The sequence below is a fragment of the Protopterus annectens genome, chromosome 2.part2, assembly GCF_019279795.1.
Source record: "Protopterus annectens isolate FY-2018-M chromosome 2.part2, PAN1.0, whole genome shotgun sequence".
In the NCBI taxonomy this organism is placed as follows: domain Eukaryota; kingdom Metazoa; phylum Chordata; order Ceratodontiformes; family Protopteridae; genus Protopterus; species Protopterus annectens.
Window position 1 is genome coordinate 269,142,039 of NC_056730.1, and position 26,896 is coordinate 269,168,934.

The window sequence follows — 26,896 nt, forward strand, 5'->3', positions numbered from 1 at the left end:
GACCTATTGATTCTGAATGTCAACATTCTGATCTACGTGCATTTATAGTTCATTACTCCCCTGACATACTAACCATTACCGAGATGTGCCTAAAACCTAGTACCCAAAATGAAGAAATTCTCCCACCAGGATATAATATCCTAAGACTAGATAGAGTGGGCAAAAAGGGAGGTGGAGTTGCTATCCTCTACAAAAATATAATCAACATCAAACCACTACAACCCCCCATACCTAAATTTCAAAATGCCGAAACCTTAGGTTCAACCCTAAGCATAAATGACACAAAAACTATCATCATTCTCTGCTGTTATATTCCTCCAGGCAATAACTCTCCCATCATTGAAGAAATATTACAATGGGCCACAGATAATCTCCCCCAAGAAACCATCTTACTAGGTGACCTCAACACTGATTGGTCAGCCTGTACCTCTAACAACTCCAATAACCATATTAAACTTTACAGTTTTGCCCAACCTATCCAAGAACCCACTAGAATCATCAAAAAAACCCCACAAACAGTCTATTCTAGATTGGACACTAGTTAACTGCCCCAACCAAAACTATCAGACAGGATGCCTTCCTGATGGTCTTAGTGACCATCTCCCCACCCTCTTCCTGTGGAAACGTACCAACATAGCCAAATTCATTTTTTTAGACAAGTCAGAGATGATCATAAACTAAATATATAAGAACTAAACAGTATTCCAAAACATAGTCACTGGAAACCCACTAGAAACCCTAAATCTAGACCAAGCCATTGAATACTTCAATATTCTCATCAATATCCTCGATAGACTAACACCAATTAGGAAAATAAGAGCAAAATCAAACTATACACCGTGGCTAACTAGGGAAACTAGAGCCCTTCTAAAGTCAAGAGATAAGGCTTGGAGAATTTGGAAGAAATACAATACTAGCCTAGACAAACAAAGTTACCTACAACTTAGAAATCAGGCCAAGAGACAAACTAAACTTGATAGACAAAATTACTCTGTCAATATCCAAAACAAACATTCAAAAGGTCCCCAAAAGTTTTAGCATGCCATTAACTCTCTTCTAAAACCAGGCAAAGCTACCACTTCCACTCCTAACTCCACAAATGCCTCCCAATTCAATCAGCACTTCACAGAATACATATTAACACTATTCTCCCAACTATCCAAAAACAGCCCTACATATAACCCAACCAAATGCCCTGACAGCATCCCATCCTTTACGCTCTCAGCTGTTCCCACCTCAACAATTAAAAGAACACCTCCTAAAACTGAAATCTACCAACCTTGCCACTGGCAATCTACCAGCCAACTTCCTAAAAATAGCTGCTGAATCCTTATCCTACCCTATTTCTATTCTTATCAATTGCTCCATAGAAGAAGCATATGTCCCACAGCTATGGAAGGTATCATACATTATTCCACTACATAAAGGTGGAAACTCTTATGAATACTCAAATTATCACCCATTGCCATTCTACCCCCTTATCTAAAATAGTAGAGAAATGTATACATTCTCAGGTAACACAATTCCTAAACTCACACCATCTCCTCTTCCCCACACAGCATGGCTTCCGACAACACCATAGCACAACCACCACTCTGCTCTCTTTCACCAATCTGATCAACCAACATAGAAATAATAACAACTTTGTATCTACAATATTTCTAGACCTCTCCAAAGCATGTGACATGGTTTCACATTCCTTACTACTAGACACCTTGACATCCCTATTTTTGGCCCTTCCACTATAGTCTGGTTTAAAAGCTATCTGTCAAATAGGCAAAAATCTGTCCAATGGCAAAGTGTACTAGCCCCCTAACTCCCAACTACCATAGGTATACCACAATGCTCCATATTAGGCCCACTTCTTTTCTCCATATTTACCAATAATCTCCATACCACTACACAGCATGCTTCACTTATACAATATGCTGATGAGTCAACTGTTATCTGTTCAGCTCCATCACTTCCCAGCCTACAACTCACCCTGGAATCCTTTAGCTCTATGGAAAGTTGGATCACTCAGATTCAACTTATCCTAAACCCTAATAAAAGCAACTTACTACTTTTCACCCCCAACAAAACCATTTCCACCCCTCCAACCTTCACTATTTCCTCCAAAAATGGCACTTTTATCTCTCCCTTTGACCATACCAAACTCCTAGGCATTGAAATTGATAAAAATCTACACTTTGATGTCCACATTTCACAAACTATAAAAAAAGTCCATAAAAATGGGAACAGTATATAGGCACAGTAAACCCCTCTCGAAAAAAGCACGGATTACCCTATCCCAAACTTACCTCTTGTCTACCCTAATTTATGCTGCTCCAATTCTTACCAAGTTTTAGAAAACTTGACCTTGCCAGACTCTAATCAAATTATAATAAAATCGCCAAGTTTGCAAGCAACTCCACCTTTAGAACCCACCATTGCCAGGCTCTCAGGGAACTACAATGGCTGGAACTTCCCTAGCTACAAACTTATGACCAATTTAGTCATTGCTTACAATGTGGTAACACATCCAGAAAAAAAAACAGCACTAGGCCAACTTCTCACCCACTATAATACAAATCGTCCTCTCAGATCTTCCGACAACCCCCTCCTCTGTATCTCTAGGGCTAACAATACTGTAGGAAAAGCACTGTTCTCCCACTCCATAACTAGAACCTGGAATAATCTCTCTCCTGCTCTGATTTCTGCCCCTACATCTTCTCACTTTAAAAACTCACTTAGAACACTCAATGAATAAGTGGCTATGTCCATGTATTACATAAGTCCTCAATTTATTCCACTTATATACTTCACTTCCTAATATACCTAATATAATTTATATCACAGTGTAGCTCATCTCCTAATGATTGAATTTGTATACTTATTCTGTTATTAACCATGTGTAACTATTTTTTCATGTATATATAGGTCTTGTTATGTCTTCTGCTGTATACTCTATTTTAACATACTGTTTGAAAATTCTCTGTGTACTGTATTTTAACATATTGTGTAAAATTTTACTTACTGTGGAGCTTTTCTCCCTGGGTCTCCGCTGAAAATGGACCTGTGTCCAATCAGACTATCCCGGTTAACAAATGTAAAATAAAATAAATAAATAAAATACATAAAATAAAGTATTATATGGGTAAAAATGGCCAATAAAGAAGTCACTTATGTTATGGCTTTTAGTAGTTTTAGTAATATTGACATTTAATGAGCACATGCAGGACTAAATTGTTTCCTACATTTTTTAATTATTTTTATACTGTTTTTCACTTGATAATTTAAAGCAATATGCAGGTATGAGCACAAATATAGAATGCTAGCAGTGTATGACCAAGTTGCAATAGCAATGCTGATAATCTACAACTTTTATGAAGGCTTAAATTGTCTCTTATATATTTAGTACGTTGTTAGTGGAACTAAATTGTTCTAATTAGAAATCCAAACAGTTTTTGTATTGAATACTTCTACTTGAATAGGTAATATCTCACTTTATGTTCTTCTGTTAATTTGGAATATTTTGTAGTTGACATCCAGTAAATATTTTGGCCTTTTATCTTTCTCTGCTTGTCTTCATAATGGTCTACCCTAGATGCCAAGCTTTCTTGTGTCGTAATTAGAGTTGTTGCTGCCTCACTTGTCATTTGGAGCCCATCTTTTCTGTTATTATGCATTCATTTAACCTTGTATTTTCCACTGTTTCTTTTTCAAACACATATCATGTATTTCTCACTTCTGTTCACCTATCCATATTTAATGTTTATTTTATTTTCCTTTTCTTTTATCTATAGGTGCTAAACTGGTCCTCCTCATTAATTTCCATTTTTGGCATCCATCCTTCATCAATACATTTTCAAGACATTTTGAAAATGCACACAGACTTGACCCAGCAAACTTGCCAAAACTTAACAATAGATAGCACAGTCTTTTGTGCTAGATGTATATTCTCAATGCTGTTATATTTTACTATCAGTACATAATATATAAAGTATAATTGGAGTATAACTACCTCTTTTCAAAAGCTAAATCTAAAACTGGCTAGCACCCAGTAAGGGGACATTGGCAAATGGCTAATTTTCCTCTAATACATTTTTAAACACAAGATTATTGGTTCTTTTATGCTAAATTCCTACTATATCGTGCATACCTCCATTCAGTATTTACCATTTGCAAAGGTCAAAAATTAGTATTATATCTTTCTACCAAGCTGTCTTTTTTTCAGGATTTTACTTTTTTAAAAATATATAAATAGTGCCTTTTACATAAACCTCACTCCAATGTAAACTTAAAAATATTAACTTTTAAATCTGACTGCATCCATTTTTTCACAGAAATAGCCTACTGGGCACCTTAATGGTAAGTGTTTACAATAATAATTATAAGACTAAAAATCTCTTATTAGTTCAGAATTAGATACATATATTTTCTGCTACATACACAAGGATACATTACTAAAGTGTATTTACTACCTTACTGATTGCTTTTCTTTGTGCTCACTGTTGGTGGCCTAGTGCAACCTGCTCCATTTGCATGCCCTTTTTAATAATTATCTAGCCGATCGGCTCTAATTTGAATGATAATGGCATACTCTCAAAGAATATTTCAGCTACTTTTCTCGCTAGTATTATCCCTTTCTATTCTCTCACATATGACTTATAATTATAAAATATCACCTAATGCATATAAAAGTACTGCAGCACTCATTACATTGATTTCTAAATTTATTCCAACATCTCTACTTGCTTATTTAACATTACATTCTTAAACTCCCCCCAAATCAAAACTGTGCACACCAACTCTAATACCTTTACCTTCAACTTACAAATTTCCCTAAAAAGCAACTCTATCAACTTTCAACATTCATCATTTCTCTACCTATTTATCTCTCATAATCCTTTCTGGAGACATATACCCAAACCAAGGTCTCTCTTATTTACATATAACCACACCTCAAGCTAAAAAAAATAATAATAAATAAAAAAAATTAAAAATAAATAAATAAAAATAAACATAATCACATTTAACTTTAAACATATCTGTAATGCAATAGCGGATTTCCAAGCCGGTTGTGCACAAAAAAAAAAAATCATGAAGTCTCTTAGCTGTAACAAAAGCATGATTTAAAGCTAATATAAATGACTCTGAAATTCTTTCTTCTGAGTATAACCTAATCAGGGCAGAATTTGTAAAGAAGTTGGAGGGATAGCATTATCTTACCCTAATCACTTCAAGTTCACAACGTACTCAAACCATGTTCCAAAATTTGGAGATGTAGCACTACTTATCACCCACTTAAAAGTAAATAATACAAAAAGCCTATGCATTGCAGTGATGTATATTCCCCCAGGCCAAAACATCCCTGCACTTGAGAATATACTGTTCTGGATATCAACTACAATTTTCAATGAAACCATTATACAAAGTGATGTCAATATAAACTGAAAAAAAAAAAAAAAAACTAGCATCTAATTTCCCAACTAGTAGCATAAATCTATTTGGATTTTCTTACCTCATTACAGCATCTACTAAATATGACAAAAAACTTCAGTCATAAATCCATATTAGATTGGATCCTGGTCTCAAACCAAAATAAAGTTATCAAAGTAGGTATCCTCCCCATTAACCTAAATGATCATCTACCAGCACATACCCATAGAAATATTTCTGACACTTCCAATGGGCATCAGTACAAGCTGACCTGAAATCTAATTAAATTTTACCAGCATGCCTGCTTAGTGTACATCAATCCATAAACTCATTTGTACTTGATGCAGGAGCCTATTTCAATACTATATTGCTTAACATCCTTAATGGTGTTGCCCCCCTTTGCTCAAAAAGAGTAAAAACCAAATAACTAATGTCTCATAGTAATAAGACATGAAAAAAATGGCTAAACAACAAAACCAGCTATAAAATACAACATTTTATGTACCTGCCCATTCAGGTGAAAAAACAAATTATCATTGACAAAAAAAAAACACTTTTATACCATCCTCCAAGCTGCCAAATAAAAACAACTACAAACAATTTCGGTCAACCATCAATTCAGTACTAAATACAGCAGCTAAAAGCAACCCTAACACATATCCTGAGAAATCACCTCTTCAAAACTACCACTATTTTTAATACATATTTTAATGACTGTACAACTAGTCTAACCTAGACCAATACCAACCCACATATAGCTTTAACTCAGTGTCCTACAAATACCACACCTATAGCACTTTCCCCTCAAAACACATGTTATAATTCTCATTCATCTTCTCTTTAAATGAGTCCACTCAAAACTCAACAACATCACAAAGAGCCCAAAGCTTTTCTACATTAGGTGTCTACAGATCATATAAAAAACTATTATATAAGCTCAAACCCAGCTCAACCTTTGCAGGTAACCTTCAATCTGAATATCTTCAACTATCTGCAGATATCTTACCTTACCAAGTCAGCATTCTCATTAATAGATCAATTACTGAAACGTGTATCCCAACACTATAGAAAAAGTCATTCATCATTCCATTGCATAAAGGAGCTAACTCTACTGAAGTATAAAACTTTCATCCAATTGCCATCTAGCCCCATCCCGTCCCATCTCTCCAGAAATTAGAGAAATGTGTCCAACAGCAACTCTTTAAGTATCTTTTTCAAAATGAACTTCTCACCCCAACTCACTATGGCTTTAGGCCAGCCCATAGTACAATGATAACTCTCCTTTCTTTCAAGGAGACTAAACAACACTAGACACTCTGACAAAATTGTTTCCTCGTTATTTATAGACCTTTCAAATGCTTTTGATACTGTTTCCCATTCCAAACTCCTACACCTGCTCTCTAACCATGGCCTGTCTTCTTCCTCTGTCAATTGGATTTCTATCTATCCAACAGACAACAAAGCTCATGGAATCTGGTCCATTACGCCGATATCAACATGAAATAAATAGATAACATTGTCATATGTAAATGTATAACAAGAAACTCAGAATAGCTCAGTATACAATGGAATGTCACAATGTCAATGGCACACTATAGAAATACGTAAGTAATCCATAAATAATAAGAAATGCTTGTCCAATCATGTTGTACAGTACCAAAGTTACAGAAAGTTGATCACAGTTCAAGCATCCTGATAGTTTAAAAGAAGTATATTTAACATAATTTGTATAGTAAGGTTAAGGACAACTACAGAATGTAACTGACTCTGTTAAGATAATCCAAAATATAAAAAAAAAATAAAAAAAAAATAAAAAATTGTCAGCTACCCCAATACAAGCCTTATGGTATTCATAAAATAACTTTTCATGAATAGGCACAGAAATATCTCAAACTATGGATATTTTTGTACTTCATCCACTGACTTAAAATACATGCGTCAAAGTTACAATGCTATTTGTACGATATATATATATATATATATATATATATATATATATATATATATATATATATATATATATATATATATATATGTATATATATATTGGCATTACTCTTTACAGTAAACTGAGTGACAACTATGGATATTTCTTTAATAAGTGTATTAGTAAAATATGTCAGCTTGGACTTATTGACACTGATGGAATCCATAAATTTTCTAATACAAAATTAAAGGTAAAGGGCAATTACGGCCACATCACCACAGCTAACATTTGATAGCAATGAGTTTGGGGATTGTGTGGGGAACACAAGTAACACACACACCCAAGGAAAGTGGGATATAGTAAAGAAGATGTGCCATATGGGTGAAGAAAATGGACACACAGGAGGGTTGTTGGAATAGGAAAATGCAAAGGAAAGTCAGAGGGCATAGGTACTGGCTCCCCATCCATGTGAAGCAGAGCTTCTCCCTAACCCAATTCAAGTGTAACTTGGATTATTGGATGGGGAACAGGAAATTCATCCCTGGTTTAGCACCCATGTCTCTAATGGAAACAGACGCCTTGTAAATGGTTCATCTCCCAGGCCACTGCTTGTAAATGTTTCATCTCACAAGCCAGGGCTTATGCTTATCAAGGATGTAGGAACTTGTCAGAAATTTGGGATACATGACTAGTCTTAAAAAGGCCCTTGTGGTTGTTAGCCTAGTAAATACCTATGAACCCTATTCATATAGGCCCTATTTAATATTTTTTTAAGAATAGAAGGAAAGGTAAACATAGTGAAAGAAGAGCGGAAGGTATTAATAGCAAGTATGTCCATAGAACAAACAGAACAACAAAAGACAAAGGTTGGAAGAAAAAAACAGTAAGGACAGGTAAGTTACACAGTCAGTGCACTACAAAACACGGGCAATGGAAAGTTGCTGAACAGGGAGGAGATACATGTCAGCCATGGTGAAATGCAGAAAAACATATCTGTCTACCCATGCAGCATCATTTTATAATGTTACAAACTCTGTGACAGTCATACTTGGATGTGTATGACCAATGGTAAATGTGAGTTCCAGGGTAATACAATTGGATCACAGTACACATTGGATACATATACACATATCCAGTTTTGTTTGTCAGTAGTACAGGTGTAAGCCAAGCAACATCACAGTTGTGCAAATGTAGGTCCAACAGTGGTAGATAACTTCACTAGAGTACAGAACCAAACCTATTTCACACCAAATTTCACACTCCTCAAAACTGAGGTGGAATCCTTCAAAGCCCCCGGGCCTGTGGAAAATATGGCCCATACTGCAGAATCCTTTATAAACGCATTCTATGAACACCTTCAGGAATGCATGGATCATGCGATCCCAAATAAAACCAAGACCCAATCCTCCAAAGGCAGACGTCCTGTCTGGTGGACCCCAGCCATAAACAAACTATACAATAGAAGGAGGAAGCTACTAAATGATAGAGCAAAATCCCAAAAAGGGAAGGCATCACTGATCAGTATTAGCAAAAAACTATGGGCACACATAAAATTGTCTAAGGCCAGCTTCGAGAGAAAAATTGCACAGGACACTAAGGATAATCACAAGGCTTTCTTTAGTTATGTTAGGAACCTGGGTGGTAATTCCCAGATATGCTCAGAATTAGTCCAAAATGACAAAAATACACCAAACCCACACACATTGCCAACATCCTAGCTGACAGGTTCAGCGCAAACTTCTCCCCTCCCCACCAAAGGGCAAATATCTATCCCAGCAGAGTGCTGCCCCTGACATCTCAGATGCTCAGGTAAGAGCCGCCTCTCCAAAGCAAAAACACAGCATCAATGGGACCAGATGGTGTCTTGGGCTGCATACATGAACTCCAAGAAGAGCTAAACCCAAACATAAAACTACTGTTCAATCTCAGCCTTACTACAGGATATGTGCCCAAAGAGTGGCTTACAGCAACAGTGGTCCCTCTCCATAAAGGTGGTGCCTCAACGGATCCTGAAAACTATCGCCCCATAAGCCTGACTAGCTTGGTCTGCAAAGCTATGGAAAGGATCATCATGGACCTCATAAATAAAGATATTGGGGACCTACAAACACTGGATCCTACCCAGTTCGGCTTTGTTAAGGGCAGATCCTGCTTCTTAAACCTGGTTGATTTCTTTGAAACAGTCACCAAGGCCATTGACGAGGGGAAGGTGGTCCACACAGCCTACCTGGACCTCGCAAAAGCCTTCGATACAATACCCCACTCGGGCATTATAGATAAGCTCACCAGCTTAAATATAAACCCCTATGTCACTAGATGGATTGCAAACTGGCTCAAGGACAGAACCCACATGGTTAGAATTGCTGGAGCCATGTCAGACTCCAAACCAGTTACAAGTGGTGTCCCACAAGGCTCAGTCCTGGGACCTCTCTTGTTCGGTAAATATTTCTTGGAGGTACAGGCCAACACGGAAGGACTGTGGCTGACCAAGTTCGCAGATGACTGCAAACTGGGCGCCATAATCGACTCTCCAGCCGACACAAGCATCCTCCAAAAGGGCCTCATAGAAACAGACAACTGGTGCCAGAGCCATGGCCTCAAGCTAAATGCCAAAAAGTGTATAGTCATCCCCTTTGGCAAAAACAAAGTGCCCACAAATTACCACATAGGTGGTAATCCATTAAGTACAGAAGAAGTAATTAGGGACCTGGGGACCCAAGTTGATAGCAATCTCTCATTTGACAACCACGTGGCCAAAGTGGTTAGAAAAACATTTTATATAGCCCACCTAATCATGAAGGGATTCACATCTAGATCAGGGGAGGACATTGTGCCTCTTTACTCATCTCTCATCAGGCCCATAATTGTGTACAATGCCCCTTTTGGGATGTACCTTACCAGACACCTGCAGCAACTGGAAAGACCCCAAAAGTACCTCACCAAGAGGATCAAAGGGCTCAAACAGATGCCATATGCTGCCTGGTTAAAGAAACTCCAGCTCTACTCAGTGGCATACCGCCTGTTCAGAGGCGATCTGTGCCTGATGTATAAAGCCATGTCCAACCCGGAATTAATGGACATGCTGCACCTCAGAAAATCCAAATCCCATCGAGCTACGCTCGAGAGACTTGAACCTCAGCACTGAAATAAATAGGACATGCTGGAGGGACAGATTCATAACCCAGAGGCTCCCTTCACTCTGGAATAAAATCCCAGTCCAGGTTAGGCAGAGTCCCTCATTGACTCTCTTCAAGAGGAATCTTGATGAGTGAATGGGAGATCGTAGGTTTACCCTGGGTATCACTTCTGTGTCACTGTTAGACAGAGGCACAGTATACTAACCTCGAAAAAGGGCATAGCAAAATAAATTTAAAATGGGTGGCGAAAGCCAAACACATTCTGACTAGGCTTATAAATGCCCTAGGGCAGATAGCCTAGTATGAACCTATGAACCTATGAACCTATGACCATGCATGAGAAAGGTAAACAACCTAGCATAGTGCCAGACAGAACTACTTCAGAAGGGAAAATGCTGCTACATACAAAAGTGGGTGTACACACCCCAAATAAACATGTAACAGAATGTGTATATGTTACATGCATATTCCATGTCAAAGGAAACACACAGGTGTAGATGGATATGTATGTCTGTCAGTGGCATAAATGGAATGTACATAAAATCAAGGTTGATACGCATGCATAAACCAAAGACATGTAATGATATGTTCAAAAATGTTACAGTACAGCATAATAAATGTAACAGGTTGTGCACATGGAAGTAAAAAATTACACTGGGTAACACACAAATATAGATCAGCAAACAAAATGACCATCAAGTAAAAAGAAATGTTACATAGACCGCAATCCCCAAGTAAATCAAAGACTTTATTTTCACAAAAAACAGTAAGTACTTTCGTTTGGTAGATATCACCAAACTTCTTCAGACAAAGTAACAGAGCAAATGCAGTCATATTTATACTGCACACCCCCTACCTACCTACCAGTCAATTAACACCAATTAGTATTGGACACTCAAAGTCCAAATAATCTTTAAAAGCTATATACATTAATAAATATTCAACTACAAAATAGTACATACATAAATAAACATTTTAACCATTCTAAATCCCAACATATCTAATACAAAATCTATAAATATAAAATAATAAATGTTACATTCTTATAAAATGAAGAAATCCATGCTATCATAAATAAATATTATGATGCACACACACAATACCAATAACTGAAAAACTCATCTATCAAATACTCTTAACTTTAATTTAATAGAAATAGACACATCATTTAAGCCTGATGGCAAGTAAGCATTAAGAAATACTTGCCACCAGGTTTCCTTCTCCTTGAGGAACAATTTCCAGGGTCAGCCTCTATCCCCACATTTCACCTGCTGTAACACCACAAACTTAAAGGAGACTTCAGAGAAAACTTGTAGATGCCTAAATAAAGCATTTTTTTCATCATATTGACATATATCATACCCATACTCGTAAATGCGCTGTGCCAATTTATGTTGTGTTTTGCCTATATAAAAGTCAAAACACTTGGTACAGACAGAGGCATACACTACAGCATGGGTATAACAACTAAATTTTCCTTTTATAGAAATGCTCTTATCGTTTAAGGTAAGACTAGATGTTGATAATATATGCTTACATTGGTGGCACATACCACAAGGTGCCATCTTACCTTCTCCACCCACATTTGTTACTTGCTCCAACAGGCCTTTAATATTTCTGCCCTAAACACAAATTTCCTAAACACAAATTTTGGGTACCTACCAAAAGTTTCAGCCATTGATGGTTCACTCAAAAGGATATGCCAGTTCTTATTAACAACATCCTGCACAGTATGACTTTCATTAGAAAAGGTAGATACAAATGGGCACAAGGGCACATCCTGAGGACAAGACCCATTATCAACTAGTTCATTCCTATGGGATACAGAAGCATTATTGCCCGCTAAAAATCTTTAATAATTAAAGGCCCATTTCTAAAAGTTGAATGGTTAGAGGATAACCCCCCAATATTAGTCAAAATTGGCATATAAAACTCATTTTGATTTTTTTATCACTTCCTGTTTAATATTAAATACCAAAACTATAGGGGTATCCTCTGTCCAAGAACATTTGGCACATAATATCACATTCTTGCAAAAAATCACCATAGTTCGAAACCATACTAATTGGCCCTTCACTATACCTCGTTTCACATGCATAGGGTGACTGCTTGTAAAATGTAAGATGCTATTAGAAAAGATAAGCTTCCTAAAAATTGTAGCTTTCAACTGCCCAGTCTCCATTCTATGGATCATAACATCTAAATAGGTTATTTTATCCATATTAGCTGTATATGTAAATTTAAGAAAAATAGTACTCCTGTTTATATAATCAATAAACTGTACAGTACTCTCTAAGGAACCCCTCCAAGCTATCAACAAGTCATCCAAGTACCGTAGATATAAAGAAACATTGGCAAAATATGGGGAAGGGAACAAATATCAGCTTTCCCACCATGCCATCACAATGTTAGCAAATAATAGACCACATGCTGAACCCATGGCAACACCAAGCAGTTGTTTAAAATAGTGCCCTTCATAATGGATATAATTATTTTTCAACACCATGTCCATCAACACAAATATATTGAGAACAAGGATGCATTGCAAGCATTAGCCATCAACTTGTGTGCACACATCATACATTGTACAATGGGCATACATGTGGCATATGTTCATTGTATCAAATTAATACATATTAACAGTCAGTAACAAAGTTAGTTTAACAAAGGCAAACATACCTGCAAAAATAATAGTGAAATATCAAAGTGACAAGAAGGTGGACAACCTGGGCCCATAAAATGATAAAGCAGGAAAAGGTAAGTCGACATAATGCAAATGTGTGCATACAGCACACAGGGTGCTGTAGAAGCCACACAGATATACATCTAACCAAATGCAAAATGTATGTCAAATAGTTAGATGGATTTTTGATGTCCACTGAAATGGACATGAATAAAATATACATACACAGTAATGTGCAATAATGTCTCATCTACATACATAGGTATGCAAGCTAAAAGTTACAAGCACATACACATATACTGCCATGCAAATGTCAAATAAAGAAGTGCAGGTATACGTTAGCTACCCTGCTCATTATTGAGCAGAGGACATTCCTGTGAATATCATTACAGCACATCATCTAAACACAGTTAATGCTCACATAGGCTCATATGATCATAGGAGGTTACTAGGCTAATGCACCTGAGGCCCATATGAGCCTAGCCAAGAGTTTATCCTCAAAAAAAGAAACCAAAGTCAGCACCTGTCACCCCTGTCAATGAGGGACAAAGGTGAAACCCCTGGGACAAATTTGTGGTTTCCCATCCTCTCATCAAGGTTGTGCTTGAAGAGGGTCAGTGAGGTATTCTGCTTGACATGTATGGGGAGTCTATTACAGAGACAGGACAGCCTCTGGGAGATAAACCTGTCTTTCCAGCAGGTTTTGTTGATGTTGTATACTAGATTTAGGGCTATTGAGCAGGTAATGTGTGAGGAGTTAGAATTGCAGATATGGAGCATCTCTAGTAGGGCAGAGTCCAATATTGCCTAGTAGGCATGACAAAGATCACCACTGAGCAATCTGTATGATATTGAGTAAAGTGTTAGTGATTTGAGCCTGTCCGCATAAGACAGGTGTTGAAAGCCATGGATTCTCTTTGTGAAGTATTTTTGTGGCCTTTCCAGTTGGTGCAGGGATTTGGAAAGGTACATACCAAATGGGGAATTATACTTAATTATAGGTCTAATGAGGGAGGAGTGCAGAGAGGTAATAACCTCCTTTTTTCTGGATGCAATCCCTTTACTTATTAGATGAACCAAGTAAAAAGCTTTTCTGACCACTGCTGCCATATGATGGTCAAATGCAAGATTGTTGTCAACCTGAGTACCCAGGTCTCTCACCACGGGGTGTATGCTTAGGGGGTTGCCGTTGATGTGGTAATCAGTAGAGACCATGCTTTTGCCAAATGGTATGATAATACATTTTTTTGTGTTTAACTTAAGGCCGTGACTTTGGCACCAGTTATCTGTAGCTGTGCAACCCTTTTGCAGTATGCTAATGTTATTTGGGGAGTCAATGATAGCACCTGACTTATAGTCATCCACAAACTTGGTCAGCCACAGGCCTTTGGTTTTTGCCTGGACCTCTGAGAAGTAGATGACAAACAGTAGGGTTCCCAGGACAGATCTCTAGGGAACACCGCTAGTGACAGGTCTGCTGTCGGACATGGTGGCACCTATTCTGACCTATCTGTGAGCCAATTGGCCACCCATCTGATGAGATAGAGATTAACATCAAGTTGTGTTAGCTTTTCAATGATGCCCGAGTGGGGAATTGTGTCAAAGGCCTTGGCCAGGTCAAGGTAAACTATATGTACTGACTTTCCCTCATCCAGGGCCTTGGTGACAGTCTCAAAGAATTCAACTAGGTTCAATAGGCAAGATCTGCCCCTCATGAATCCAAATTGGGCGGGGTTGAGTGTTTGGAGATTGCCCATGTCCTTGTTTATGAGATCCATAATAATACGCTCCATGGCTTTACAGATAAGACGTGTCAAGCTAATGGGGGGCCCTTTACAGAAAGTGTGGGTAATTCCAAAGCCACCAAGATTAATATCACAACAAGAACAGGGAGGGTGGATGGGAAACTAACTACAGAGAGACAGAGAGACCACAATAATCAATGAAACAAATAAACAGGTAAATAAAATGCAGTACTATCTGTAGCACTGTGAGTGCAGAACAATGTATACTTAACTCAGCTTGTAATAAGTTGATTACAGGTAGACAGGAGCCAGCCAAACAGCTCAGATATTGAGCAGAAATAAATACACAGATACGTGACTAAGACTTCTAAGCACAGAGAAACCCTCTAGGCTAAGAGTTAAACACTGAATATCAAAGAAGTGAAACAACAGCCCCCAACGAAATATCAAATAAGTGAAACAACAATAACCCATGTGCAAAGTATATCTGTGTGTTAGCATATATCTGACTATGTGCACAGACATGTTCAGTCATTTAATGTGTACAGCTGTTTATGAAATATGTACACCAATGTCACTATGTAATTGGTGCGGAAATGCTACATACAACATACATGGTGTAGTGTGCTGTTAAAGAATGTGTTATTTGTAACATTTTGTACAGACTAATGTTACATTGCTGTTTGATACAGTCAGAAAAGGAGGACTGCACATAGACAGGATATACATGTACATGATCCCACATGGCATCAGTACTACCAACTCATGACGCACAACACCACATCATGACAGTAGGACATCATGACAACTGTCATCCAAAAGGCATGTGGGGTGATATATCTGTATATTGGCCATACCTGATATGGCAAAACCAAAGCAATGGCATATTACACTGTTTGGGATGAAGTATGTCTGTCAGTTGCCCCAGTAACACACATGTTTACAGGCTACCTCTTGCAGCACTATCTGCAGTTTAACTGACAGAATGCATGAACAGCTGAATGCATGTGGAAAGTGTAATGTGTTAATGTGTGTCATGCACACTTTGAAACCAAAGTAAATGTCACACAACAATAGCACATTAGCATAACAGATACAGGGTCTGCATGTACAAGACTGCATATACTCTCAAATCAATAAAATGAAAATTGCTATATTAGAAACATAGTACAAGCAGAGCAGAGAGACAATATTTATGGATGACAGTGACAAGACTGATGGAGTTCAGACTTCTAAATGATCTTATGACATATCGCCCTGAACAATTCCCGCATAGCCTGTGCCATATCCTCCAATAAGGACCCAATCATTTCCCGCCTTTGTGTTTAGAACACATTGTGCACAACCTTCCACATCTCCTCCTGATAATCAACTCAATCTCAGTCACGTCAATGTCTCCTTCAGGGTGCAGGATGGATGGCTTGGGCAGGGGTGGGTCCAGGTTCCTTAGCATCATCATCATTATCATCATCACCAACATCCTTGTAAGACACTGGCTGTAGCCTAGTATGTGAATGCTGTCATCTTCAGTTAAGAGAATGTCTATGGGTCCCATGATCTGTAAAGATTATTTGCAAAACACAACAGAAAAGAAAAGCCAATGTCTAACAAGCAGAACAGTCCCATGGATATCACAACACAACATAATACAAATGTCAAATAAAGAAATTAATGTAGGTGTATGTCGGTGACAAGGAGATGGACAATTTACACAGAGACGGAAACATGTCCATTATGGATAGAATTTCCCATGGACCTTTATGTTGTATTGCTAAAAAGGACATCAGTATTCTTCTCTGAACAAATCTATAGGCTCAGATACACTCACAAGGGTGATTAGCTTTGTAAGAATGTATGAATGCTCAGATCAACAGATTGCACTGTCTGGATTTAATGATTTGTATGAGCAGCCACAAAGTATTATTGCTGAAATGAGGAGAAAGTGATATGACAATACTGTGTACAATAGGCAAGCAATATGACAAACATTTGAGACAGGCAGCATGATAATTCTCTGAACACACATCGATATAATGAGTACAATTGGAGAGCTCAAGAAAAATAGCAGATATTATTTTGCCCTTGTTTCTTTTGTGCTGATGGTGTTGATAAAACTTGGGACGGTGGTGGAGGTGCTGTGATGAGGTGGAAGCTCTTTTATGATGGTAAGAGTAGTGTGTTTTTCATGATAAAATATATAAGTTGTCACTGTATGTGTTACTGAACAATTTTAGAATGAGGAGATTCACTGATTGAATAATGAGAATTGAGATTGGATATGTTATGCCCTAAGCTGAAATTTTAAGGTGTTCTCCTGGCAGAAGATTAGACCTAAAGAGGTAGGCCTTAGTTTTTGCGATAGTTTTTTAATAGTGGCAGTGGGGACTAGTTGAAATGTTAGTTTACAGGGTAGATTAGTAGGCTGATCTGAAGAGCTAAGTTTTAAGTATGGTAATGATTGACTGAATACAGTAGGAGTTAAACTCATTGGCAATTTCAGCAGGGCTGGGATTAAAGTAGCTGATTAATGGAGGACCAGACCATTTTAGGGCTATTACAGTTTTTATTTTGTAGATATGTGAAGTATGTTTTTTATCCAGCTTAATGTGGGCATTGTTTTCTAATTTACCTATATGTTTGTATATTTGACTGTTTTATCCCCAAGTTTTCCAAACTCTGTTTCTTTGTCTCATGAGGTGCTTTGTATTTCATGACAACCGAGTCAATGTTTGCTTTAACACTTTTTATTGTCTGATATGGACTAGCTTGCTCACATAGGATGTTTAGAAAGGTACTGGTGAACTGTGCTATACTGCCATCTAGGGTTAGGTATTTTATGTCATCCAATCAAAAAGTTTTAGATACAAGATGAAAGTTTCTTTGTTAAAGCCTCCAAGGTTGAGTACTTATGTTGAAATGTTTTTGTTATGGGATGTTGCTATCATACCTCTCAACTGCCCGGAATCCCTCAGTATTTCCCAGTTTTAGGTTCACAATAATAGGGTGCCATGAATTCCTGATTGGCCCCTTTAAATCCCAATTTCATTTTCAGGCATCTTTTCCTTTAAGAAGGACCATGCGTGCTTCACATGCACATACGCCCAGGCAGATGTAAACTCAGTCTGCACTTATAGCAGAATTTAAACTAACTATTCCAAGGTAAGTGCTAATATTTAACCACAATGGTGAAAGAAAGCACAGGTGAGTAAATAATGCACAAGCCTTGACCACCATTGATTACCGTTATTGTATACTAGAGCAATTTTCCATTCCGTTTTTTGTCCATCCCTGTGTACTATTCAATTAACTGCTGTTAAAAACTAATTTTGCTGAGACTGTTGCCCCATGATATGTAATTATTTATGAAAATTTATAAAAAAGTACTTGTAATTATAATTTCAGTCTTAGTTTTATTATATTTTTCTGTATTATTTTTGTTTTACTTGAACACCCATTACTTAACACTTGCAGTATCATACAGGCTTTATGAGAAATTGTTAAGATTTTAAATTACAAATGAAATGAATGGAGACAAGTGTTCTATTGCTGTGTAGAAGTGATCCAGTATGAATATATATATATATATATATATATATATATATATATACACATATATATATATATATATATATATATATATATATATATAATTTCCAGGACTGATATTATCGCTGTTATGAATATAGTTCACATGTAAGTGTATGGCATGTGAGTTCACGTCACATCTGAAAATCTAGCCTTCGCTTGGGACATTTTTCAAAGGGAAAGGCCAGGGGCAGCAGCACGGCATCCAGTGTACAAGGAGGTGGTTTCACTATTTAAAAAATGGACGTTCCACAGTCACAAACACTGAGTAGTAAAGTAGGCCGATAGGCTTAGCAAAAGAGCAATGAGAATAGTAGCAGAGTGAAGCGATGCAACTAGTTAATGCAGATAGTAATGCACAAACCTTTCATGTATACTTAATTATGGGGAACGTTCCTCATTTTGAATTTTAAAAAGTCCATGTTCATCGCTTTTCCATCCTGAAAGGGTCTGTCACAACTTCAGTGTTGTTCAACTTAAGCACTCAAACCATTCATTTCACAGTCCAACACTTGCTCAAAACTCATAGCAAGCACTAATTAACCCTAGCACTAGACCCCCTATAGTGTCCAGAAGGACAAGGCTCTCTATTCGTCCCTACCAGCTAATCAGTAAAACAGCTCACTTTATCTATTTGGGCATGTGCAAAGGGCCGTTTCAGGTGTACTCTCCAGTCCAACTGGTGAGTCTGGGCATTTTGAGGCAATGTTTCAACTGCCTCATGTACACAGGCAACTCTCTCCTCCTACCACCAAACACCAATATATGCGAGAGATGCAGTTATACAGCCAAACTGGAGGCAAAGCTCTCTCAACCCAAGAGTGGAACTGACTGTCAAGAGGAGAAGAAAAATACTTACAACACAATACCAGTCTCACATAGATCTACTAACACACATAGATACACAAAAACATACTTGGAGATTCTAAATAAAAATCTGCAAAAGCAACAGAGACCTCCAAAGCAGACACGAAACAACCTCCACACCCCATCACAAACCATGAAACACATACTTCACATAATCAGTGTGCCACACAATCACGGTTCTTAAGGCAAAATAACATACCCAACATACTAGTAATAGGCGACTCTATAGTCAGGCACACTGATGTCCCACTAACTAGGCTGGACAAGGAGAAGGTTACAGTTAGGTGCCTGTCGGGTGCCAGGATCCGCCACATAACACAAGCACTCAGGTCACTCCAGAAAAAGTACAAATATGACTCTGCCATTGTCCATGTTGGTGTGAATGACCTGAGATGTACCTCCCTGGACTACATGAAAAGAGACATGGAAGAGTTCAATGATCATGTATCCCAGGCCGGTATGACCCTGACCATGAGTAGCATCCTGCCCTCACCAAGAATGATGCCACAGTATTAAGAAAAAAATATCAATTTCAACAATTGGCTAAGTTTCTGGTGTCATTCAAAGGGGATCCAGTATCTGTCCACCTGGAATGACATGCTCGATAAGCCACATTGATTCGCAAGAGATGGCTTGCACCTGTCACCCTTAGATTATTTGCAAAACACAACAGAAAAGAAAAGCCAATGTCTAACAAGCAGAGCAGTCCCATGGATATCACAACACAACATAATACTGGCCAAGGCTTTTGCCATCCCCATAGTGCCATTTTTTAGGCCAGGCTCAAAAGACAAACCCACCACCGTAAATAGCAAAAGTAACCAAAAACTGAGGGTAATGCTACTCAACGCCAGAAGTCTAAACCTCAAAATGCATGCACTCGAGGTACTCCTCAGTATGGAGAACATCGATATCTGTGCAGTAACAGAAACCTGGTTTAAGGCTCCAAAGAGCACCCCAGCACTACCAGGCTATAACTCATACCATACGTTTCAGCCACAGAACCCAGATGAAACACAAAAGGTGGGGATGTATCCATATTCATCAAGGATACCCACATCTCCAGGTTAGTGGCACTGCACAATGCCACAGAGATCATCCATGTGCAACTAACAATGGGCAAAACTGCAATTCAAATTGTAGCTTGCTACAGATCACCCACCAGGACCCCCATTCCACGTTTTTGTAGACACTGGAAAATATGAAGGTCCTACCAAATGCCCTAATATTGGGTGATTTCAATTACCCAAACATTAATTGGGAGAACTACTCAAGTACTAACTCCCCTGCCCAACGCTTCCTAGAATTTGTAAACTCAAATGCCCTGGATCAACTGGTCAACATCCCCACCAGAAGTGACAACATATTGGATCTGGTCATCACCAACATGGGCGACCGGTGTTCTACACCAGAGGTCAAACCCTCGCTGGTTAGATCAGACCATAGACTAATCACTCTGGATATCCACATTCCGCCCCCACACCCAATCAAAGAAACCACCGTGAAAAACTTTTCAAAAGCAAACTTCACATTACTTAAGACCGAGGTGGAAAGTTTCACAGCCCCCATGCTAAAGGACAACACTGTCCAAGCTGCTGAATCCCTTACAAAGGCACTCTATGAGCACCTGGAAGAATGCATGAATCGTGCTATCCCAAGAAAAAACAAGACTCACTCCTCCAAGAAAAGGAAACTAGTCTGGTGGACCCCATGCCACAAACAAGCTATACAATAGAAGGAAGAAACTAGCGCAGAAAAGAGTAAAATCCCAAGAAGGCAAGACATCCCTGATTAGTATCAGCAAGAAACTACGATCCCTCATAAAATCATCCAAGGCTAGCTTCAAATGAAAAATTACAAAGGACTCCGAAGATAACCACAAAGCGTTCTTTAGCTATGTCAAGAACCTAAGTGGAAACTTTTAGATCTGCTTTGAGTTAGTGCAGAATGGCACAATATACACTGAACCGACTGATATTACCAACATTCTGGCAGACAGGTTTAGTGCAAACTTCACCCCCTCTCACCCCCTAAAGGGCCCATAACCATACCAGAAGAATGTAGTGCCCTGGCAATCACTGACACACAGGCTAAAACAGCCCTATCCAAAGCCAGAAATACAGATTCATTGGGACCAGACGGTGTCCCAGGCTGTGTCTTACACAAGCTCCAAAATGAACTAACTCCTCACCTAAACACACTGTTCAAACTCAACCTCTCTACAAGCTATGTACCCATAGAGTGGTGCACAGCAACAGTTATCCCACTCAAAACAGGTGGAGCCACAACAGACCCCGGGAACTATCGCCCTATATGCCTGACTAGCCTGGTCTGCAAGGCTATGGAGTGCATCATCATGAAATTCATTAACACAGACATTGGGAACCTTCAAACATTGGACCCTATCCAGTTTGGCTTTGTTAAGAGCAGGTCATGCCTCCTAAACCTGGTGGACTTCTTTGAGACAGTTACTAAGGCATTAGATGAGGGAAAGGAGGTCCACACAGCCTACCTAGACCTTGCAAAGGCTTTCAACACCATTCCCTATTCTGGTATTATAGACAAGCTCACCAGCCTGAACATAAACCCCTATGTCATGAGATGGGTTGCCAGTTGGCTCATGGATAGAACCCACATGGTGAGAGTTGCAGGTTCTAGGTCTGACTCTAAAACCAGTTACAAGTAGCATCCCCCAGGGCTCGGTCCTGGGACCCATCCTGTCGGTATATACTTCTCAGAGGTACAGGCAAGTACAGGAGGACTATGGCTGACCAAGTTCTCAGATGACTGCAAACTGGGGGCCATAACTGACTCTCCAGCTGGTACTGACATCCTCCAGAAGGGTCTCACTGAGACGGATATCTGGTGTCAAAATCATGGCCTCAAGCTAAATGTGAAAAAGTGCATAGCCATCCCCTTTGGAAAAAACAAAGTACCTGTGAACTACCACATATGTGGTAGTCCCCTAAATACAGAAAATGTAATAAGGGATCTGAGGACCCAAGTAGGTAGTAATCTCTCCTTTGATAATCATATTGCCAAGGTGGCTAGAAAATCCTTCTATGTGGCCCACCTAATCACAAAAGAGTTCACATCTAGAACAAAAGAGGTTATTGTGCCCCTCTACTCATCAATCATCAGACCCATCATAGAGTACAACGCCCCATTTGGGATGTACCTTACATGACACCTGCAACAGCTGGAAAGACCACAGAAGTACCTCACCAAGATGATTACTGGCCTCAAACATATGCCCTATGCAGCCCGACTGAAAAAACTCCAGCTGTACTCGATTGCATACCGTTTACTCACAGGTGATCTCTGCCTGACATACAAGGCCATGTCTAACCCAGATTTGATGGACATGCTCCACCTAAAAAAAAAAAAATTCCCAAGAGCCGCACACTCTAGGGATCTAAACCTCACCACAACGATAAATAGGACGTGCTGGAGGATAGATTCCTGCCCAGAGACTCTCCATGATTTGGAACAGGATTTCAATCTACATTAGGCAAAGCCCCTCACTAACACTCTTCAAGAGAAACCTTGACGAGTGGATGGGAAACATAAAATTTACTCCGGGGATTACTGCAGTGGCTCTGCTGGACCAAAGCACAGGGAACTAATCTAAGGGGGCAGCGAAAGCCAACACATTCTGGCTAGGCTTATATATGCCCTCGGACAGATAGTCTAGTACTTACCTATGAACCTATAATAATTTTTATCCAATAGCCATGTTAAATAATACTGAATTATAGTAACAATGTTTAGCCATCTTGTGAGCTTCCTAGTTGAAGTGGCTAGTAAGATGTTAGTAGATTTTCCAAATGTCACCCATTTGTTCACATTGTAAGAACCTGCAACAAAGTGTATTCCCATTTTGTAGACAGAAGGTTGAGCAGCATGGTAATAATATAGCTGTGTACTTAAAAACAGTATTGCTTATATGTGATTTTAAGTAGCACATACAAAACAGTAAGCAGCAACATTTGGGTAGACGTTTTATTTTGTTTTTTAATGTGTGGCATCTCTTGATGCACAGTAAAGGGAGGATTAGTGTACAGACTGAGAGATCCAGCTATAATACTCCCATCTTATCTTTCTGTTCCTGTTTGAGTAAGGGTCAAGACATAAACAATTATTGGTCTGACTCCTAGGCAGTCATTTCAGTAAGGATAATACCATATTGATTTAAGTGTATCTGAAAAATAAGTCACTCTGAACTGAAAACGAGGCAAACTAGATGATTCCAAAGGGTCTGACTAAGTTGAATTGATGTTACTTTCACTAGTTTACTTTTTAGAAAAATGGACTATTGCAATAAGGCTTACTCTATGTCGATGCCAGCAAATAATATGAAAGGGGAGAAAAATGGTAGAAAGGGTGGGGTTGCAAAAAGAGAAAAGTCAATGAGAGGAGACATTTTCTTGCTATGGAAACTGTAAACTTTACCATTTGTAACGTCATAATTTGCCTTACTGTATATGACCAGTGTAGATAAACTTTCAGGACCATTGACATTGCCCTTTTCCAATTTTTGTGTGACTGTGGAGTTAGCATATACAAGTTTATTGGTTGGGGACACCCTAAATCTGACACAACCATCTTTCAACCTCACTGAAACATGGCTCACTAACAACCAACTCATACTAAACCCTAAAAAAGACAAAACATCTTCTTTTCCTCCCAAATTCCATTTTCCATCATAAATCCTCATTCACCATCTCTTCCCTGAACAACAATATGATCATAGCTGAATCACACACTAAACTGCTTGGAGTAATAGTGGACGATCAACGAAAATTTGACCTTCATGTACTTAACTGCATCAAGAAAACACACCAAAAGCTTGGTTTGCTCTATAGAAACAAAAAGTTCCTCACACCCAACTCCAGGATCTCACTAACCCAAGCTTACCTTCTCCCCAACCTCTTTTACAGCTCTCAAATTTTAACAAACTTACACTCTTCACTACTTTCCAAACTTGAAACCACCTACAAAAAAGTTGCAGGATTTGCAACCAATCTGCCCTTACTGTCACACTCTCCAGACACTCAGCTGGCTAGAGTTTCCTAATCAACTCTTATTTACCCAACTTCTCATTATCCATACTATTATGAATATGCTCTCCTTTTGCCCCAGCATTTCCTCACTTGTCTCCTTCTATAAGCCCCCTTGATCCTTCAGAAGCTCTGACCAATGTCTCTTACAAATTTGCAAACCTAAAAAATCATTTGGACGGTACCTCTATAGCTACTTCCCTGCTCTTTATGGAACAAGCTCTCTATGAACCTTAGAAACATTTCCTACATCCAAGAATTCAGGAAAACTCTCAAACTGTACCTTAATAGCACATGGATTTGTCTCTGTAATCATCCCACATGAGCCCACCCCTTTCTTTATCACTATCGTCTCTATTCCTCCCTTCCCTACAACCATAACTCACTCAGTGTCTCTGTATTGTACCATTATCCTCTAAAGATACCCCACTGTGTTATGTAAATTCATTCAAATGTTTTATTGTATATTTGTTTGCTATGTTTTTCTTCAATGTTATAATGCCTCTTACTATATTGTACTGTGGAGCTTTATCTACATTTGCTTAACTGTTTTATTGTAATTTTTTCACTGCATTCATCTTCAGTTTTGTACATTTTCTTGCTTACTTGTACTGTGGAAATTTTCTCCTCGGGCCTCCACTGAAAAAGGGCTTTTGCTCAGATGAATTATTCCAGTTAACAAATGTCAAATAAATAAATAAATAAATACATAAATAAATAAGATTTGTCTTAGGTTCTCTGAATGTGTTTTTCAGTGATTCCACTTCATATATTTAGGATGTGCTGAAATTATCTTTAACAAGCCAATGATATTCCTCCCTTAAGACACACTGCTATAGCCGCTGTTAAATTTTATCCCATGCAACATACTTTTGCCCTAGAGAAAAAGTATCAGAAAAGATACCAATAACTTATATACTGAGAAAACATTTTAATAAAAGCATCTACAAAACTGCACACCTGCTTTAGCATCCCACAACTGCACACCTGCTTCAGTATCCTATTATGAGCTGTCAGCATGCCAGGAGCTTCTCCCAGAGACACAAAACCAACAATATCCCAGACTTATAATACACACTGCTATGCACATACATTCCCCTGACATATCTTGCATTCTATAAATATATGACATGGGCTAGATAGAGTGGTTTGCATTTCAATCTGTATGAATTTATGGCCAATGTTAAGTGAAAATAGAGAAGAATGCAACAAATCTTAACAGAATCAGATAGGGACACTTTTAAAATATTAGCAATAAATACACACACACACACACACACACACACACACACACACACACACACACACACACACACACACACACACACACACACACACACACACACACACACACACACACACACACACACACACACACACACACACACGCACACACACGCACACACACACACACACACACACACACACACACACACACACACACACACACATTTGTATAATTGTAGATGATTTTAAATAGTACAGTTATGCCACCAGTTTGTTTGTGTTTTCTCTCTACCCTGAATATGTTTAGATGAAGCAGTACATTATTTTTGGTGTTGCTTTTATGCCTAATTCCTGTTGTCACTTAGATATCAGATTAATACTGGTTTACCCAAGTATTGAGGTCTAGAAACTTGTAATAGATGCTTCTAATATGTACTCATTTGGGGAGGAGGAGAAGAACAATGTAGGATATTGGGTAGAAGAGAAAGGTTGGTTAAAGTGGGAATCATGCGTGAATGCTCCTGGGTTGGGGTTTATGTCATCCATCAATTTAAGTTTAGTAAGCAGTTGGTATTTCTGGGGTATCAAATGCTTCTCAACTGCTTCTCGACTCTTGTTGTTTTGTGTTTGCTTACAAAGGGTGACATTTAGGTGGAATGTGTTGCATTTAAGGTGAATAGAATATATAGAGTATAATGTGGAGACTATTTTGATTGTTTTTTTATCTGTGTTTAGTGGTAAGTACTGAGCTGTGAAAGATGATTGGTGATAGTGGCTTATTGGGGTGAGGGACTGAAAGGAGGTTAGATGACTAAGGAGGAAGAGTAGAGGAAATATGATCACTTGGAAGTATAGCAGTGTGATTGGTTGTGGTTTAGCTATATTTGAGGTTTGGGTTAGTTAAAGTGCTGGCAAAAGGACAGTTTGATGAGTTCAAAGTGTACAATATAACTAGGACTAGAGATATATAATGATGATGTGAGAATTAGAGAGGGGGGTGAAACTACTAAAGTAAGTAGTGGATTACAGAGGTGATGAAATGGAGGGGGTGTGCTGCTACTGGAGGATGTAGGTGGCAAGGTGGGAGAAGTTGTTAATAGAGAGGTAGTTTTAGAGGGAAAAGTTTGTGGGATGATTGGATGAAATAAGATAGGTATTATTTTGAGTTGGAGGAGGCAATGGTTATAAGCACAGGTGTAATGGAGGGGGGGTTGAGTTAGGGTAGGGAAGTGGAAAGAGTCCAA